The sequence below is a fragment of the Urocitellus parryii genome, chromosome 1, assembly GCF_045843805.1.
Source record: "Urocitellus parryii isolate mUroPar1 chromosome 1, mUroPar1.hap1, whole genome shotgun sequence".
NCBI lineage: Eukaryota > Metazoa > Chordata > Mammalia > Rodentia > Sciuridae > Urocitellus > Urocitellus parryii.
In genome coordinates this window covers 209735463-209757728 of record NC_135531.1, presented here as the reverse complement: position 1 = coordinate 209757728, position 22266 = coordinate 209735463, and positions in this window count along the sequence as shown.

Here is a 22266-nt window from a genome sequence, read left to right as displayed (position 1 = left end):
TACCTAACATCTTTTTTCAGATACTGCCTCCTCTATAAGTAAGTTGTGCCAAGTTTTACCATTGCAGATGTGGATCAGTGTGCATGGATCTTGGTGTAAGCATGTTTTGTAATGATTGATAGTAGTTCTTTATACATTTTAGACACAGTTTCTTTGTTATATATTTATAATGCAAATATCTTCTCTATAAAATTATGTGAAATTATTTTCTTTTGCTTGAGATTTTTTGTAAAATAGAAAATTTTAATTTTAATAAAATCCTGTTTATAAGTGTTCCTTTGGATAATTAGCACTTTCTGTGTCTTGATTAAGAAAATCTTACTTACTCTGAACATAGCTCTGTGTGTGTGTGTGTGTGTGTGTGTGTGTGTTATTTTCTTTATGTAACCTGTATTGTTTTATTTTCCCATGAATATCTACAATCCATTTGAAATTTAATTTTGTGTACGGTGATAAGTTTAAGAGTCATTATATACTTTTTCCCCATATGCTTGTTCAGTGATTCAGCACAGCACATTTTATTGAAAAGTTTGTTTATCCATTCACACTGCCACTTTATCATAAAACTTGTAGTCATATATGTGTACATGAGTCCTTTTCTGGACTCTTAATCTGCTCTTTAGCAATTATGTCTACAACAGGATTAACATACCATTTTAATTATTTGGTAGTTTTTTTTGTAACTATTCTTGACTCTATATTTACATACAAATTTTATAATCACTTTGTCAATTTCAGAAAAAATAGAAAATCAATCTTTTTTTTTTTTTTGGATGTCATTTTGCACACCCACACATGCATGTATAAAATTGGAGAGAATTGACATTTGTAATCTTACTCTTTCAATTCATTAAAATGGTATGTTCTTCCATTTAATTTGAGTTTTTTGCTAATAGAATTTATTTTGTTGTTTTTATTGTAAAGATCTTGCCCATCACATGAGAGGCACTTTTCTAGGCGTTTTTAATGTATTTTTTATAAAAGATATTTTTATGGAAGGAGTTGAAGTATACATAAAAAGCAAACATAAATTCTTCATATCCATAACAGTTAGTAGAAGGAGTAATAAAGTTTGTAGCCAAATATAAATACTTGGAAAAAGGTGTGTGCATTTACCTACATGTATACATGAGCCTCTTGTGGGGTGTATGTGTGTGTGGTTGTGTGTGTGTGTGTTTCTGTATGCATCTGGGCAGAGCTGTATGAATTGGGGTATATGGCAGAGGATTTGAATGAGTTAGGTATCTCAGCATAAAAATATTATGAGTGAGATAAAAATATTTTATAAAAAGCAATGTATCTTCATAAATGTATTTATATATTTTTGTTACAATATTTTTTTCTTTTGGGTTTTTGAAAGCACAAGTTCCTCTAAATTAAATTTCTGAAGACCACTTGGTAAAGCAATATGTTTGTTAATAAAACTCAAAGTGGAAGTGCAACTTTTTGAGCAACTTTTAACTGAATTGTGACTGCATAGGCTATAAATGGAATTCCTGTTTGCATGAAAACCATTTCTAGGAGAATGATTCCTTTTTTATTGAAAATGGAAGCCTTGAATGGAATTCCATTATTATTTTAAATCTAGTTGCTCTAAAAATGAATGTCTGCTATGTAATAAGATTAAATGAGAAGAAAGCAATGAACAGAACATCCTCAAAAAGTCAGATTTGATAATGATAACTGTTGATTGTCATTTAGAATGAGAAAAAAGGCAGAAATAGTACAAAATGATCATAGCTTTTAAATCAATCTAACATTTTAATTTAAAAATTTGATTCACACAAAATTAAAATGTAAAAATGAATATCAAGAAGCATCAACGTATTTAAAGAGAATTTTAAATGCTGAAGGGATTGTGAAGTATGAAAGATTGAAAAATGTGTATGACTAGTGCATGAGAAGCTTTTCAGATGACAAAGATATATGCCTAAAATGCTTTGGAGTTGACAAATTGGAATAAAATAATAAGAATCTAGTTAAATATATATTATGATCTACTTATGATTAAAAAATTTTCAAATCCATTGAGCCTTTAAGCAATGGAAATAATTAAGGCTACATTTTCTGTAATATTTTATGAAAATAAGAAGGTGATCAAAGCCCAAGAAAACTAAATAGGAATTTTAATAAGATTCTAAAAATAATAAAAGTATCACTTTTATGTATCTTAATATTAAATTATCTCAAAATTGTCTCACTATACTATATCATTGGTTCCTGTTTGAAGAGATACTGTGATTTATCAAATGCTTATGATCAGTCTATTTTAATATAAAGATAAAATAATTCATTCTTTTCCTATGCTGAAAAGAAATATTTAATAATCAAAATGTCAGACTAAAAATAGCAATGAGATGCGAAATTAACTAGGGTAGCTTTGTTCCCCAGGGATATTTAGTGAATTATATTTTCACTAATCTTTGTGCATAGCCAGTAGTCATAGTTTTGTAGTTTTAACCTAAATAGTTTCTTACAAAATAACCTTACATATGCTTTCAACTTTAGGAAAATTCACATACTTTTGACCAGACTTTGAAACTCAAAAATATTTATGTTAACTGAAAATACTCTTAATGAAGTTAACTGAAAAACTGCTTCTAATAGTAATATGATATTTGCTCACAAGAACATCTTGATTTTTTTTCAGAGTGTGTTTATCTCTATTAGCTAACATATCTTTTGCAATGATTTTTTTTAAAAAGTAATTAGACTAATGGAGACTATCTAATATGCAAACATCCCTTACTTATGATTATATATTTTTGAAAAAGGCTAGTACATTCTTTCAATGATGATTTTTTTTTCATGTAAATGTGATAATCATTCTGTTCAGAAATAGGAAAATAGAAAGTAATATGGAAACAATCTCCAGGAGTTATCAGCAAAGTATAAAGGAATCTGAATGTGTGTGGAAATCAGAATTTAATCCTGGTAGTTGTTTAGAATAATATGATCTGCATTTTTCCTCTTAGTTCTTCATTTTAGACCTTCTACCCACCCCATTTCATAATTTAAGATATCCTTCAAAGTCAGTGTTGTAGTCAGCTTTTTCACTGCTGTGACCAAAATACCTGAGAAGAACAATTAGAGTAGAAAAAGTTATTTGGGGGGGGGGGGGCTGATGGTTTCAGAATGCTCAGTCCAGATAGCTGGGTCCATTCCTTTGGGCTCAAAGTGAGGCAGAACCTCATGGCAGAAGTGTGTTGGAAGAAAGTGGTTCAGGACTTTGGAGAGAGGGAGAGGGAGAGAGAGAGGAAGAGGGAGAGGGAGAGGGAGAGGGAGAGGGAGAGGGAGAGGGAGAGGGAGAGGGAGAGGGAGAGGGAGAGGGAGAGGGAGAGGGAGAGGGAGAGGGAGAGGGAGAGGGAGAGGGAGAGGGAGAGGGAGAGGGAGAGGGAGAGGGAGAGGGAGAGGGAGAGGGAGAAGGAGAGGGAGAGGGAGAGAAACAAGCAAGCACACTCCCCTCAAGTACAAAATCCAAACCCCAAAGGCATACTCCCAGTGACCTACCTCATCTAGTCACATCCTACCTGCCTACAGTTTCCACCAAATTAATCCCTATTAGGGGATTAATGCACTGATTATGTCAAAACTTTTATAATCCAAACATTCATCTAAACGTTCTTGCATTGTATCACACATGAGATTCTGGAGGACACATCATTTTGAAAACATAACAGACAATTTGTGCAATTATTTGCTTTTTATTCCCATTTTCATACCCTCAGCAAGATTCCATTTTGATGGCACCTTAGGAAAGCTCATCTGGCAGGAAAGAACTTAGAAAAACTACCCTTCTCAGAAAGGCACTGAATAGGTATTAAGTCGTTGCTAGTTCCCTTTGCCAGAGTCATGAATTCAACTAACAAGAATTATATCTTAGATTCTCCTCAGACTGTTTTTTTGTTGTTGTTGTTTTTCCTATGAGTATCAGTTACATGGTGTCCATACCATGATCTGTGCCGGTGATGAGTGGTTTGGCTAAAATCTTAGACCTCACCATTTTCTTATCTAGTTATGTAAGATCATCGGCACATCCTTCTTTTGACTTGACTTTACATTACTACTTTCCTGTTTCTCCTATCTTAAGGGACTGCTACTCACGTCTCTTATGCTGATCTTGTGCTTTAATTTCATCTTCTTCCCTAAAATCCTTATAGCCTTCCAAAGTCTCACCTTGACGAAATCTGCAGATTATTTTAGTGAAGAGTATTAGATTGTTGGATGCACTGGTATTATAGATTGAATTGAGTCTGCCTCAAAACTCGTATATTATAGTTCTAGCTCCCTCTATGACTACTTTTGATAACAGAAAGCTTTAAAGAGACAGTTAAGTTTCAATGAGGTCATAGGAGAGGGCCCCTAATCATAAGGTTTGATGTCTTTATTTTAAAGAGAAAGAGTATCAAGATGCATGAGCACAAAGAAAAGATCTCTGTGATGACAGAAGAAGGCAGTCATCTGTAAGTCAAGAGGGGCCCTCTTGACATTTTGATGTGACATTTTGATCTTGTCATGCTGGTCTGTAGGACAGTAAGGAAATACATTTCTTTTGTTTTACCCACTAATTCCCAAATTACAAATCCTGCAAACATAATAATCAGTGAAATTCAAAGTTAACATAAATAGTATGTATGTTGCTTAATTTAAGATTTGGGGTCTCACACATCTGGGATGATGAGACAAAATTAATTAAGCATTTTATATGGCAGCCTTTGAAAACTAATACAGTTGGTGTGACAAGTAACAAGATATTGGGATGTGTCCAAGTGGAATAATTTTATTTATACTGAATTCAGTATATGTTGAGTTTCCTAATTAAATGCAGTTAAACTTCCTAATTTTTTAATTATTTTCTTTGCTTTGTGCCTTTTACTCTTTGCAGTGATACATAATGAAAATACTGTCATTTTTTAGTTAGGACTTGAGTGTACATGATCTTCTGAGGTGGATATTTATCTCTAATAAAACATCACAGAATAATCTGAAATGTTTCCTAAAGAAATGAGTACGGAGGGTTGGCCAATTAAAACAAAATTGGCCATAATTATTAGTAGTCACCTTTCATTCCAGAGTCTCTAATGTGTTTACAATGCATATTACTCTATTAATGTCCTACAGTTTAAAAATACATTTCTTTAAACAATTATAATCCAAACATACTTGAAATATTTTTTGCATGAACTTCGTTGTTCTTTTCCTTTCCTGGGAGTATATATTAATCATATATCTAATACTTAGGAATGATCATCACTACATAAATGCTGACTGTTTAGTACTCAAATTCCATCTGAGAGACTACCGATTTTGTTCAACTCCATAGCATGGTGTTAGTAGGAAGATCCATCCAAATTAAAAGTTGTTTCTTAATCTTTCTTCTTTTCATCTTTTTAATTTGGGAAACTCCATCACACTCTCTTAAATCTCTGACTTCGCATCTGATAAGTAAGTTTAATACAGTTGCTTTTGTGACCTGTAGTGAGAATTAAATGATATGATACAGTTTTTGAGTACACAGCAGTTTCTGACAAACATTCAATGAATGATCACAGTTACTAACAGGTGCTTCTGAATGCTTTTTAAAGTTCTTGTTGCTCCAGGAGAACTTGTTTAAATTATTTCTGAATAGATCATAGAATTCAATATTTTGGACCCAAACTTGTTTCATATGGAAAAATGGAGGTTTGTAAATATTTCCTTTATGACATGTTAATTTATTTTGCCTAAATTCGTAGTCAAAATTCAACTAGATTTAAATAGTTAAAAAGAGAGTATCTATTTTATATAATGTTATTTAGTCATTGTTCTTGATTATAAAGTTCCATCTATATTCTTTTCCATCTACATATGTGTTAGAAGATGAAGAAATACTTGAGAAAAGACTTGCTTAACGTTTCAGATAATCTATGTTATTTTTCATATTTAAAGGATTATTAAAATTTAAAATTGACATTCATCTTAGCCAAGTCTTGAATATATTTTGTTATTTATTTATTCAGTGTTCTATTTTTCTTCACATTTGTCTAGCCTCCTATTTGACTAAAAGCATAAAAATACATATTAGGAATAAGCAAAATTCTCCCATGTTTTTGAGAGTAAATAATGAACACTGAAGCTTAGAGAAAGATCTGAGAAGTTTGACTTTTTAAAAAAATGTGAAAGCCCTAATCAAAGATATATAAGTAAACATAGGCATGCTTATTGCTTTCAAATATGCCCTTTAAAGATTGTGGTGAACACTGAAGTGTGCTGTTCAGATTTTTTGAAGGCCTCACTGAGATTTTTGGGCTCTGCTCCTCTCCAGAAATTTTCTGGAGCAAAAGAAATGGGCCTCCCAGGGCAACTAGCTTACTGACTGATCTTATGGAGGTTTTAATAGGTACATACCCTCTGATGCCAAAGAACAAAGATCTAAATGATGTCACAGCTCAGAAGCTCTGAAAAAAAAAATGATTGTTTCAATTCCCCTTTCTCACATGGGTGTTTTCCTCCAAAACACTACCAAATAAACTCTTGGCTATCAACCCAGTCTCAGAGACTTTTTTTTTTTTTAGGTGAATCATCAAAGAAGTTTTGAACAGTGATGGAGTTGTTATTCACAGCACTTATATCTTCCTCCAACCCTTATCATATTCCAAACATGTGTTTGCAAAGAGAGAGAAGTATCAATTGTAAGGTACAAGAAATTGTATCAGTGAAAGAGAAGATTCACAGATAGAGGATAGAGGAAATAGTTGAGAATTATCATATAAGTAATTTCTTAACAGGAAAATATATCTTAAAATCTCACAGTCCCAAGAATTTTAAGATAATAATTAGTACAGTCAGTGTAATCAATTCAAACCTTTCATTTTGATTCAGGTGAGACTGATAGCATTTGAAGGTCTCCAATTTCCTCTTAACATGTTATAGTTCTTGGAAATCAACACACAAAGTCACTTTTTATATTATGCTCGCATTGTGAGCATAGTAGCCCAAATGTTTTCTGAAGGCTTTTGACAGGCAGTGGTATGAATTAACAAGCCATCTATGTAGCAATACCAAGGATGTACAAGTACTGAGTAAATTGAAAGCAATATACTAAATAATGAGCCGTAGTGTGAATATTCTTTAGTGGTGAAACAAGAATTTTACTTGGATTATGGGCAACCTAGTGGAAGGACACAGGAAAAAAGAATGGCAAGAATTAAGGGATATTCCATAACATCTCACTTGGATATAGCCTACTCTTAAAACAGGTTTAGCCTTTATATTTAACAGAAGAAAAAAAATAAAGGTTCATAATTAGAACAGAGAGAACAACACTCTCAGAATATTAACAGTAGCAATCCTTTAACATGAACACAATACCTTGGATATCAGGATTCAAATGCAACTCTTAACACATAGGTAACATTAAATCTAAAATAAAATTTGTTCCTGAGGATTTGATCTAATAATTTGCAGCCTCTTAGATCCAGGCACCCCTATGCTTTGAAAGCAATGTCAGGTTCTATATTTGGAAAACAATATTACAAGACCTAGAGATTTTAAAAGAAAAGGATGACAATTATAGTTGTAAAATATATATTTGTAAAATAAAGTTTTAAATGCTGAGAAAAAAAGTGAATTCTTCTTAAAAAATTTTTACCTGAATTGGTACATCTTGTATTCATTCTCAGGACATTTACAACCAAATTTCCAACTGCTCATTTACTAGTTTAGTGATCTCATAAGAGCACTTTAGTAGATCAAAAACTCAGCTTTCTTATGTGAAAAATTGACATGTTAAAATACTTGTTCACAAGAACTAAATACAATTTTGCATTCAAAGTATTAGTAACACAGAGTTTTCATGGTAGTTTACTAATAGTTAAGTATTAAAATTATTATAATTTATAATTAGATGCATCCTAACAATGAGATCAAATAATTTTCCAATAATTCTAATTTGTTTTAATAAAAAAATTATTAAAAATTAGAATTATTTTTTTATTTATGTTAGTTTTGATTGGTACATGTTAATGATACAGGATGGTGTGTTTCATCATGGCATATTTGTACATGTACATAATATAATTTGATTAATTTAAATCCTAGTACATAAAATTATAATTTAAAAAATTATATTTTAAATATGTACATATAATTCACAAATTATATTCTCAATAGATCATTATACATATGTGAACTTAAATAATATTTTTTAAAATTTATTTTTCCTAACAGTGCTTTATAAGCCTTACTATGATAAATCATAAAATTTTGAAAGCCTTCTTCATTTAATTTGAGTATTATATTTCTCTCCTTGTTTTTTTTCCCCATTCCCCTCACAACCTCTTATATGTAATTTTGTATAACAATGAGGGTCTCCTTCCATTTCCATGCAATTTCCCTTTTCTCTCCCTTTCCCTCCCACCTCATGTCTCTGTTTAATGTTAGTCTTTTCCTCCTGCTCTTCCTCCCTGCTCTGTTCTTAGTTGCTCTATTATATCAAAGAAGACATTTGGCATTTGTTTTTAGGGATTGGCTAGCTTCACTTAGCATAATCTGCTCTAATGCCATCCATTTCCCTGCAAATTCCATGATTTTGTCATTTTTTAGTGCTGCGTAATACTCCATTGTGTATAAATGCCACATTTTTTAATCCATTCATCTATTGAAGGGCATCTGGGTTGGTTCCACAGTCTAGCTATTGTGAATTGTGCTTCTATGAACATCGATCCCTGTAGTACACTCTTTTAAGGTCTTCAGGGAATAGTCCGAGAAGGGCAATAGCTGGGTCAAATGGTGGTTCCATTCCCAGCTTTCCCAGGAATCTCCATACAGCTTTCCAAATTGGCCGCACCAATTTGCAGTCCCACCAGCAATGTATAAGAGTACCCTTTTCCCCACATCCTCGCTAACACTTGTTGTTGTTTGACTTCATAGTGGCTGCCAATCTTACTGGAGTGAGATGGTATCTTAGGGTGGTTTTGATTTGCATTTCTCTGACTGCTAGAGATGGTGAGCATTTTTTCATGTACTTGTTGATTGAGTGTATGTCCTCCTCTGAGAAGTGTCTGTTCAGGTCTTTGGCCCATTTCTTGATTGGGTTATTTGTTTTCTTATTGTTTAATTTTTTGAGTTCTTTGTATACTCTGGATATTAGGGCTCTATCTGAAGTGTGAGGAGTAAAAATTTGTTCCCAGGATGTAGGCTCCCTATTTACCTCTCTTATTGTTTCTCTTGCTGAGAAAAAATCTTTTTAGTTTGAGTAAGTCCCATTTGTTGATTCTAGTTATTAATTCTTGTGCTATGGGTGTCCTATTAAGGAATTTGGAGCCCGATTCAACAATATGTAGATAGGATCCAACTTTTTCTTCTATCAGATGCAGAGTCTCTGATTTGATATCAAGCTCCTTGATCCATTTTGAGTTAACTTTTGTGCATGGCGAGAGAAAGGGATTCATTTTCATTTTGTTGCATATGGATTTCCAGTTTTCCCAGCACCATTTGTTGAAGATGCTATTCTTTCCCCATTGCATGCTTTCAGCCCCTTTATCAAATATAAGATAGTTGTAATTTTGTGGATTGGTCTCTGTGTCCTCTATTCTGTACCATTGGTCCACCTGCCTGTTTTGGTACCAGTACCATGCTGTTTTTGTTACTATTGCTCTGTAGTATAGTTCGAAATCTGGTATCGCCTGACTCACACTTCTTGCTTAGAATTGCTTTTGCTATTCTGGGTCTTTTGTTTTTCCATATGAATTTCATAATTTCTTTATCTATTTCTACAAGAAATGCCCTTGGGATTTTGATTGGCATTGCATTGAATCTATAGAGAACTTTGCGTAATATTACCATTTTGATGATGTTAGTTCTTCCTATCCATGAACAGGGTATATTTTTCCATCTTCTAAGGTCTTCTTCTATTTCTCTCTTTAGGGTTCTGTAGTTTTCATTGTATAAAACTTTCACCCCTTTTGTTAGGTTGATTCCCAAGTATTTTATTTTATTTTATTTTTTTGAGGATATTGTGAATGGGGTGGTTGTCCTCATTTCCATTTCAGAAGTTTTGTTGCTGATATACAGGAATGCCTTTGATTTATGTGTGTTGATTTTATATCCTGCCACTTTGCTGAATTCATTTGTTAGTTCTAGTAGTTTCTTTGTAGACCCTTTTGGGTCTTCTAGGTATAGAATCATGTCTTCCACAAATGGTGATTCCACAAATGGTGATAATTTAAGTTCTTCTTTTCCTATTTTTATGCCTTTAATTTCTTTTGTCTGTCTAATTGCTCTGGCTAGTATTTCAAGAACTAAATTGAATAGAAGTGGTGAGAGGGCATCCCTGTCTAGTTCCAGATTTTAGAGGGAATGCCTTCAGTTTTTCTCCATTTAGAATGATGCTAGCCTGAGGATTAGCATATATAGCTTTTACAATATTGAGGTATGTTCCTGTTATCCCTAGTTTTTCTAGAGTTTTGAACATAAAGGAATGCTGTACTTTGTTGAATGCTTTTTCTGCATCTATCGAGATGATCATATGGTTTTTGTCTTTAAGTCTATTGATGTGGTGAATAACATTTATTGATTTCTGTATATTGAACCAGCCTTGCATCCCAGGGATGCATCCTACTTGATCATGGTGCACAAGTTTTCTGATATGCTTTTGTATTCGATTCGCCTGGATTTTATTGAGAATTTTTGCATCTAAGTTCATTAGAGATATTGGTCTGTAGTTTTCTTTCTTTGAAATGTCTTTGTCTGGTTTCGGGATCAAGGTGATGTTGGCCTCTTAGAATGAATTTGGAAGATATCCTTCTTTTTCTATTTCTTGAAATAACTTGAAAAGCATTGGTATTAATTCTTCTTTGAAGGTTTTGTAAAACTCTGCTGTATATCCATCCGGTCCAGGGCTTTTCTTGGTTGGTAGTCTTTTGATGGCTTCTTCTATTTCCTTCTTTGTTATTGGTCTGTTTATATTGTGTGTTTCTTCCTGATTCAATCTGGACAAATCATATGACTTAAGAAATTTATCAGTATCTTCACTATCTTCTATTTTATATATAGGGTTTCAAAATAATTTCTAATTATCTTCTCTATTTCTGTAGTGTCTGTGGTGATATTGCATTTTTCATCTTGTATGTTGGTAATTTGAGTTCTCTCTCTTCTTCTCTTTGTTAGCATGGCTAAGGGTCTGTCGATCTTATTTATTTTTCTGAAGAACCAACTTTTAGTTTTATCAATTTTTTCAATGTTTTTTTTTTTTGTTTCAATTTTGTTGATTTCCGCTCTGATTTTAATTATTTCTTGCCTTCTACTACATTTGCTGTTGTTTTTTTCTTCCTTTTCTAGGGCTTTGACATGAAGTGTGAGTTCATTTATTTGTTGGTTTTTTCTTTTATTGAGGAATGAACTCCAGGCAATGAATTTCCCTCTTAAAACTCCTTTCATTGTGTCCCATAGATTCCGATATGTTGTGTCTGTATTTTCATTTATCTCTAAGAATTTTTTTATATCCTCCTTTATGTCTTCTGTAACCCATTGATCATTCAGTAACATATTGTTCATTTTCCAGGTGATGCAGGATTTTTCCTTCCTTCTTTTATCATTGATTTCCAGTTTTATTCCATTATGATCAGATAAGATGCATGGTATTATCTCCACATCTTTATATTTACTAAGAGTTGCCCTATGGCATAATATATGGTCTATCTTTGAAAAGGATCCATGTGCTGCTGAGAAGAACATGTATCCACTTGATGATGGTTGATATATTCTATATATGTTGGTTAAGTCTAGGTTATTAATTGTGTTATTGAGTTCTACAGTTTCTTTATTCAGCTTTTGTCTGGTGGATCTGTCCAATGGAGAGAGCGGTGTGTTGAAGTCACAGATAATTATCGTGTGGTGGTCTATTTGACTCTTGAACTTGAGGAGAGTTTGTTTTTTGAACGTTGCAGCACCATTGTTTGGTGCATACATATTGATAATTGTTATGTCTTGTTGGTGGATGATTCCTTTTAACAGTATATAGTGGCCTTCTTTATCCCTTTTGATTAACTTAGGTTTGAAGTTGATTTTATTCGATATGAGTATGGCCACTCCTGCTTGCTTCCGAGCACCATGTGAGTGGTATGATTTTTCCCAGCCTTTCACTTTCAACCTGTGTATATCTTTTCCTATCATATGAGTCTCCTGAAGGCAGCATATTGTTGGATTTGTTTTTTTTAATCCAGGTTACTAGCCTTTGTCTCTTGATTGGTGAATTTAAGCCATTAACATTTAAGGTTACTATTGATATATTGTTTGTACTTCCAGACATGCTTATTTATTTTAATATGGCTCGTTTTTCCTTTTTGGTTATATTTTTTATTCTTCCCTTTACTGGGTTACCTCCCAATGTTAGTTGTGGGTGCTGTTTTTCAATTCCTGTTCTTGTAGTGTTTTGCTCAGAATGCCTTGCAGTGCTGGTTTTCTGGCTGTGGATTATTTTAACTTTTGTTTATCGTGAAATATTTTAATTTCATTGTCAAATCTGAAGCTTAATTTTGCTGGATACAGTATTCTTGGTTGGAATCCATTATTTTTCAGCATTTGAAATACGTTGTTCCAGGATCTTCTCACTTTCAATGTCTGTGATGAAAAATCAGCCGTTAACCTAATTGGTTTACCCCTGAATGTAGTCTGCCTTCTTTCTCTCGTAGCTTTTAATATTCTCTCCTTGTTCTGTATGTTGGATATCTTCATAATTATGTGTCTTGGAGTTGGTCTATTAGGGTTTTGTATGTTTGGGGTCTTGTAGGCTTCCAGGATTTGGCAATCCATTCCATCTTTCATATCTGGGACGTTTTGTAGGATTATTTCATTCAATAAGTTGCTCATTCCTTTGGTTTGAATCTCTATACCTTCTTCTATCCCGATGACTCTCAAGTTTGGTTTTTTATAACATCCCATATCTCTTGGATAGATTGCTGGTGATTGTTTAGCATCCTTTCTGTGTTGACTACATTCTTTTCAAGTTGATACACTTTGTCTTCATTATCTGATGTTCTGACTTCTATTTGATCTAGTCTATTTGTAATATTCTTGTTTGAGTTTTTAATTTGGTTTATGTTTTCCTGTATTTCTAGGATTACTGTTTGATTTTTTTAAATCTCTATCTCCTGGTATAGCTTGTTCTTTGCCATTTGAATTTGCCTATTTAATTCGTTTTCAAAGTATACTTTCATTGTTTGGACTTGCTATCTAAAGTCTTTTCTAAGATTCCGTTCCATCTGAGTTAGGTATGCCTTGAGTTCTTTCTCTGTCCATTTTTCTGAAGCCTCTAGGTTCTCCTGTGAATTTAAGTTGTCCTGCATTATATGTAATCCTTTTTCCCTTGTTTTTTCATGGTGCTCATGTTGCTTTCCAACTCTGTTTGACTGCTGTGTTTCTGTTTTCTTCTTTAAATTTGTTGTGCTTTTTATAGTTCCAATATCTCTCCTTTGTGTTGGGAGACAATGTTTAGAGATGTTGGGTTTAATTGTGCTTTAAGGTAAATTCATTAGTTTCATTAGAGGCCTACAGAATTTGATGGCATGTATAGAACTGAGGTTTGAACTTAGGATTTTATGATGAGGTCGGGCGCTTTGATGGTATGGAGGTTAGTATATGTTAGCTTCTTTGGGGGTTGCTCAAATGCAGGCGGATATTAACAAGAGAATAGACAGGAGTACTTGGGGGTAGTTAAGGGCTTAGGCGGCTATGAACTGATTCGTAGTGTTCATCTATTTGCATTTAATAAGTTGTACGTAATCCAGGTGGTCATGCTTAAGAGGAAAGATTGGGAAAAGGTAAGGAAGCAAACCAAGAAAGAGAGGGAGAGAGGAAAGAAAGAGGAATAGAAAAGAAAAGGAAATGATAATAAAAAAATAATAAAATGCAGTAAAATAGAAATTACATTAAAAAATAATAGTAATAATAGTTTTCTACAATTAGTAGAAAAGAAAAAAATTAAAATTAAAAAAAAATTTAAAAAAATTAAAAGAAAAAGGGACACTGTTAGGCTTCTATTTTCTTCTCTTCCAGTAGGTGGTGCTGAGCCTTCCAGGCCAACATTTTGCCCTCCAGCTATAGGAAACAGTCCATGTGAGGCCGCTCCCTCCTCCCCCCACTGGTGTCTCTCAAAACCTGTTAGCGTAGGTTTATTCCTGGTCTCTAGTCTCCTTGCTTCTCCTGCCAGCCAGGCCTTTCCCAGTGTGATACCTCTCGGCAGTTCAAACTGCTCTCTGTGCCTGCAGTTTCCAGGACGTGGAGTGCGGCTTTTGGGGACAGGCACCTTATTGTTTTGATTTCCTCCGCTAGCCCCTCCTCCTAGAGCTGATGAAACCAGTTTCGTTTTCACCGCTGGTGGGAGGGAGGAGTTGGGGGTCAGGTGCCTTTGCCTTTGCCCCACGCCTCTACTCACGTTCACTCTGTTAATCACACCCTCGGAAAGCCGGGGAGAGATTTTATATGATTTCCCCACTGTATGGAAGATGAGTTTAATGTCACAGACCTGTTCTATCCCTGTATGAGCTGCAATCAGTCGAAAACTGGCGATGGTGACATCAGCTCTCCAATATGGTGGCTGCTGGCTTTCTCTGTGGTCTGACCGGTGTGGAGGACAGAACTGGACCACTTCCTTCCCCTGTCTCAAACCCAGAATTCAGCACTGAGCACAGTGAGGGCACAGCCAGCAGGCGCCCGCAGAATTAGCAGCGCCATATCTCTGCGTTGCTAGCTCGCCATTTCCCGGCGCGTGCCACAGTCTCTAGCAGCGGGGCAAGTCACTGAATAAGCAGCTTGAACCTCCGTGCGGACAAATCGCTCGCGGTTGAGCCCCAGTAACCGATCCTAAAGCGATGGAAATCCTTCCTCTAGGTTTTGGTGCACCCCAATTTTGCTGGAAATTCCTAACAAGATAGCTTTTGGGCATTCTAACTCATCATTCACTCGCACAGTGACGCGGTACACCAGGGTGATGCACTCCATTTGCCGCCATCTTCCGAGTCCTCTAATTTGAGTATTATACAACAATTAAGTAGAATGAATAACTCCAGTATTCGCTAGAACTGATTTTTAACTACCATGTTGTTATTTTGACTCATTAAAACCTGTTTGGAGCCTCTTCTATCAATTTCAAATGTAATTTGATTAAGTGTTGTTACAATTTAGATATCAGGTATCCCCCAGAAGCTCACATGTAAGACAATACAATAAAGTTTAGAGAAAAATGATAGGATTTTGAGAGCCTTAACTCAATTGTGAATCAAGCCTCTGATGGGATTAATTAGGTGGCAATTGAAGATCCCTAGGGTGCAGCTGGAAGAGGTGGGTGTTCCCTTGGTATATATATTTTTGTATCTACTGAGTGGAGTACCTCTCTGCTTCATGATCATCATGTGAGCTGCTTTCCTCTGCCATAAACTTCCATCATGATGTTCTGCCTCACTTTTGAGCCCAAGGAATGGTGCATTGAGCTGGATTGAGACCTCTGAAAACTAGCGCCCCCAAATAAACTTTTCCTCCTCTAACATTGTTCTTGTGAAAAAACTAGCTAAAACAAGTATACAGAGCTGAGTCTAAACAAACAAATGTACTTTCTTTTTATTCCAAAGCATAAGAAATAGAGATCACTATCTCAATTTTAGCATGTGTGATCGAGGATTGAAGATTTTTGTCAAAGTTATCTTAAAGTCCGTATTTACTTTTGTTTATTTATTTTCAAGTCTTTTAAAATTATTTTAGTTCGTCACACACTGAGAAAATTCTGAAGCACAACTACAGTGTGTTATAAGCCATACTGTGTAGTCATCAGGCTTAATACCTTGCACATCTCACCAATTATGCCTTTCACTTTACTAGCTTCCCATACTTTGCTATCTGCTTCTATGTTAAACATTGACAAAAGTTAAATGAAGCTTTAAGATAAATCAACATATTTTTTATAGTGTGCTTACATCTGTGTAAAATGTGATAAACTAGTAATCTTTGGAGAATTTAACTAAATCACACGGGATTTTAAAGCTGAAAATTCCTTTTCTGTGTCATTAAAAATTTATTACTTAACAAATGTTCACTTAAAATATAAGTATTATGTAGGCGTTATTGTTTGTATCTAAAAATAAGTCCTCCAAAGATCTCAGGAGTTAGGCAATGTAACAATGTTCAGAGGTGAAAAGATTGGATTATGAGAACTGCAAACTCATAAGTGAATTAATCAAGTTGATGGATTAGTAGTTTGAATGGGCTAACTCTAAGCCTGTTGGGTGTGGCTAGAGGAAGTGAGTCATTGGGGTGTGACCGTGACTTACATCTTTCCTGGCTTCTTCCCTCTCTACTTCCTGCTATAATGAAATGAAACCGCTTTCCTCTGTCATATCTTTCCACCATAAGGTTTTTTGTTTTTGTTTTTTTTTTTCACTTCAGATTCAGAACCAGGGAGTCAGCACACCACACACTGACCTCTGAAACCATGAGCACAAAGTCAATTTTTCCTCCTCTAAGTTGTTTTTTCATCAGGTATTTTAGTCACAGTGATGAAAAGCTAAGACAACAGATAATTAACCATGAATTCTCTCCTAAAGAAATATATAAAAATAGTAAAGCTCTCCAGTGTTTTAAAGACCAATGTTAAGATGTTCAGGTGTTTTAAAAGGAAAGAAGTATTTTATGAACCTGACTCACCCACTGTAAAGAAAAAAAATAAGTTTGAGTGCATTGAGGAAATTTGGTCAAATTAAAAAACACATGGAAGCACTGAACATTTGGTCAGAAAAAAAAAAACGTTCAGGTAGGAGATGCTTCTTTTGAAGAAGATAGAGTAATTAGGAAACATGGTTCATTGTCATTTCAGTATTAGGTGACAATTTATTGAATTCTTAACTAAAGTCAAGTTTTTTTTTGTTGAATATAGTGGACTACATGTAGGAGTTTAATCTTCCTTTCAGAACCTTGATAATGAGGTAATAAAATGGCTTTATCTTGGAATTAAGAAGATAGAAGGAGAAATCATCAGATGAGAGATGATAACCTACAGAGAAAGAAGGAAAGGTAATAGAGAAGAGGGTGACTACTGAATGGAGGAGCACAAAGGAAGATGCAGCACAGACCATGTGGGAGAGAGCTGGGGAGGGGGAAAGAGTTGACCTGCTGCAGTCACAAGTCCAAGTACATCTCTAGAGACATGGTTTAGAAACCACTGGTGACAGAGGTGAGAGAAGTGAGTTGTGGAACTATAAATTACATGTTAAATAAACATGTTTATAAAATGCACATTATTCCTCCCATGTTCCCTCTTCTTATCCCACTATGAATCAGCTTCCTTATATCAAAGAAAACATTTGGGCATTTGGTATTTTGGGATTGGCTAACTTCACTTAGCACTATCTTCTCTAACTCCATCCATTTACCTGCATGGGAGGAATAGAGGAACCGGCAGTGGGGTGGGAGGGAAAGGGAGGGGGCATGGGGTTATCAATGATGGTGGAATGTGATGATCATTATTATCCAAAGTACATGTATGAAGACACAAATTGGTGTGAATATACTTTGTATCCAACCAGAGATATGAAAAATTGTGCTCTATGTGTGTAATAAGAATTGTAGTGCATTCCACTGTCATATACAAATAAAAAATACACATTGTTCTCTCAGCTATTCTATACTAACTGCAGAGAGAAAACACAACAAAATAAGCATATTTTTTACCAAATTCTAAAATTATTGAATTAGAAGAAGAGAGAGGAGAGGTCAGAAAAGACTCAATCCAATCCTTTACAGAAGTAAAGGAATTGAAAAATCTTTTATAAGAGAAATAAAAATAACAAAATAAATTTTATGATCCTAAGCAAAAAGCAGACATTTTGAGAAGTTGTCTACTCCCCATCTAAATCTTCCATCTACTAATCATCTGCTAACTGAATGACTTTCATAAAAGAAAAGAAAAACAAAGAATACTTATACAGAAATATAGAACCCTCTATCCAATTTTCTATGGACATATTCTGACTCTGTCCAGAAACAGAGAGGTCAATACTTTATGGTATTTCATGATATGAATTAATTCAACTTACTTTCTCATTTATTGATATATTTATTATCTTTATTGTACATTGTTCACAGAGGTATAAATATGTAATAACTTGCAATTGTCTGTTTTAAATATGTGCCATTTACTGTATATGAATTGTACTTCAAGAAAGCTATAAAAACAAAAAAAGATGAAATTAAAAAGATTACAAACAAATCCAGAATGATAAATAGAACATTATCAACTGCCTAGAGACTACACTCTGAATAAGCCATTAGCCAAAGAAGAAATCACAATGGAAATTAGAAAATATTCTAAAATATCAAGAAAGCATAATACATAAAAGTGTGGAAAACAACTGAAACAGTAGGGAGTGGATTTATAGAATTATATAAAAGAAATTATGATATAAAAACATTGGTTTTCTAAAGTAGTTTGAGAAGTTAGAACCAAAGGAGAGAAATTAAACATAGTGAATATAGAAATAACATTTAAAAAGCAGCAGTAAAAAATTAAAATCATAAAAAAACATGAGGCAGACCAGTTCACAAATTATAGACTTGAGATTTTGTGTTAATAAAATCATGTAATATCTTACAAAAATAATCAAAGAGAAAAAATGTATAACACAAATTGAAGAGATCAAAAACACCAGCTACAAACTGAAAAAAAGATTAGAGGATAGTAGTTACAACAGAATAAATGCATCAAATACCCAGAAATTAAACAAAATCTTGCAAGATATCTATGAACAAAATGAAGCAAAACAACCTACAAAAATTTTTGGAAGAAATCAGAGACTAATTAGGAATATAGAATAATAATGGATTCAAAGGGGTAGAGATTATAAATAAGCTTATTTTCTGCATACTGATCTAAAGATTTAATGTAATTAAAAACAAATTCCCACTAGTTTATGAAAATTGGCACAATGATTTTCTAATATGCATGAAAATGCAAAAGACCAGTAATAATCAAGCAAGTGTGGTGTTAGATAACTTACACCACCAAGTATTTCATCTTCATCTCATTTCAATGTAAGTACTGAGACTTTGACACAAATAAAGTGATTCACAGAACAGAATATAGAGTGTAGAATCACACACATATACGCACAGTTATGATATAATACAAAAAATTAATCCCACAAAAGCAAAATTGTCAATTGAACATATTGAAACTTATTCAAATTAATTAATTCATTAAATTTCCGAATCTCAAAAAACATTAATAACTTGAAAGACAAATCATGGAGAGATTCTATGTAAATATGTGTGTATATGCACATATAAAAATGACAATTATTGAGAAAACAACAAAAAAAAAGTATCTCAGATCAACAGTATCAAGATGGATAACCCAAAGAAATATTGGCTAAAGACTGGGGCAGTTAGTTCAAATAAAGGCAATTGAAATGATGTGTAAACAAATGGAAAGATAATCAATGTCACTTATCAAAAACCCCCAAATTGAAACAACAATGAAATGATACCGTACACTTACTGGAATTATTAACACATAAAATAATGACAATTGAAAATGTTAGTGAAGATATAAAACTCTGATATACTTATGGTAGGAATGTGGCTTGCTACAATCCTTCTGGAAAATCAACATTATTTACTGAGGCTAACCAGATTTATATTTTGTAAGGTAGTGATTGCTTATGAATGAATATACCTAGCAAGATACTTAATATGTTTATTGAAATACTTTATATAGCCACATGATGAAATGCTTTAAATCAATGAAAATTACTGAAGTGCAGTTGCTTGTCACAAAATTGATAACTGTCACTAACAAAAGCATAGACAGAAATTCTTTTCCCAAATGTGTATGTATAATTTCTTTTATATACATTTCATGAGTAGGCAAAGGTAATCAATAGTGATAGAAATTCAGACAGGAATAAGAGATAACAGTTAATAGTAGAGGCAATGACCATGAAACAAATGTATCATGTTATGTTCTTATTGCATAATAGAATGTACAGTTGTCAGAAATGCAACACATCTGTCATCTCTAATTTATTTTTTTAAATCAAGTTTTTTAAGGATTGCCTTTATACAGTACTGGAGAATGGAGAAGAGCATAACTTTCTTAACATGATTCTGTAAAAATATGATCTAACATGAAAGCCCCATTGATCTAAAGTTACCCTGTTTTTAATATCCATTATATCCCATGAATCTGAATCATAGCATATGTGTTCAGAATAGTGAAAATCTGATCCACTTAATTTCTCCATTTTTTATTCTCCTATAAACCAAATATCAATAACTTTGGAAAAGTAATGCTCAAATCTAAATTAAGTAGTGACCTCTGTTTTTATCCTGTGGTGAACCCATTTATTTTCTTCTCTAGTCTCAATTAGCCAAAGAAGAAAGGAAAGATAGTTTTAATTAGCTTATTGATCCATCACCTGAAAATGTAGAAACATAGTGATTTATTTTGCTTAATATGACTCTATGAACCACAGCCAAAATAATCAAGCTCTCAATTGTGTTCATTCTAAACTACGGTCTAAATTGAACACCAATGCCTGTTATACCTACCCCCCAACACACACACCTTTTAATGTGTTACACAGGGTGCAATTTTGCTAAAACAGGCCCTTTAATTATACATTGCTAAAAATGTCACCTACTGTTAAATGATTCCTGTGCCACAGAGAGAAAAACTGTGAGCCCTGAAAGGTTCTGAAGTTTCCATTCCGTGCACAGATCCCAAGAATAGCTGTCAACAGATATTTTGGTGTTTTTTTGTAAAAAGGAGCCAGGGTACTGTTACTGTACTTATGGTCAGAGAAAGCTATTTGCATTTTGACAGACTTCACTGGCAGAAGAAAAGACAGTATAGGTATAACAATAGTTCAACATGAAATATGGGCCAACATATTACTAACAATGAAAGTTTCATTAAATGATAAGCAGGGATCAAAAAAAAGTATTTTGGGGGATTAGTACCAAGGATATTTATTGAAAAAATGAATAAGAATATTTTAATGTATTACTAGACTGCTTAATGGGAATTTAATTTCAACAAAATAAAGACAAATTTGAATAGCAGTGTGGATCAAATTTTGATTTCTCCTTTCTTTTATAATACCTTTATCTATGTTGACCCTGATTATTTTTACCATCTGATTTTAAAATATAATATTCTGCATATAAATACAGATGATAGATATGCTTTGTTTGGTGACCCAAATGCATACTCTTGTATTTTAGTGCCACTCCATTTTACTACATGGGAATGTAGAATGTACCACAGAACTTATGCATTTAGATATTGAGTGTAAATCCACTCATTATATTATTGCAGCTAAATTATTTACTTTAAATTCCTCACTGTGTAATAAAAATAATATCTTCAAAATCCTTTTACATTGAATATGAGTCTCAACAAAAGATAATTTATATTTATAAAATGGTAATAAGAAAGATGTGTTTTCTTACTGTGATGGAGGTTGATTAAATGAATCAATATCTGAGTTTCTCCTGCTTACTAGACATACCTAAATACATTCCTTATGGTGTTTGCTAGTGAGAGTGACAAAATAAATTTCTGTTTTAAGGAATGTGTTATGTACACTCCCAGAGCCAACCAAAAACCAATGTTCAACACATTATTATTATTCTGTGGCCCTAGAAGATAGCAGATATAACATAAGGTGGAATCCTTCTGTGTCAAAAAGTTGCCAATCAGGGCCACCCAAGAAGAAACAAACATACAGACCTTCACATAAATGAGGAAGAATTTTTTATTTTTCTACCTTCAGAAATTTGGAGGGATCATTTAAGTAGTTATCCTAGCCTGGTTCATGTAATGCATATATTTATGCAAAATATGCATATATTTCTAAGACATGATTGGTGTATGTTGACTTCATCACTGAGCTTAGTTTGAGAGGGTTTATTTCCTTGTAATAGAACTAGAAAATTTAAATACTGATGTACTAGAGATTCTATATGAGAAACTTTAAATATAGTACTTATTTTGCTATTTTTTATAACCCCCAAAAATGCAAAATTCATTTAAGGCTTTTAAATCTTATCCTATCAATTTCATAACAAATAGTCTGCGTACGATTTTAAGTGTTCATATTATTTTGTTCTATTTGCAAGTATGTTGAGTACTCATTCTACACTATAATTGTTCACTGAAGAGAAACACATTAATCATCCTTGGTTTAAAAAAAGTGTCTTATAAGCAAGTTTTACCACTTATGTGTTTTTAGTTATCAG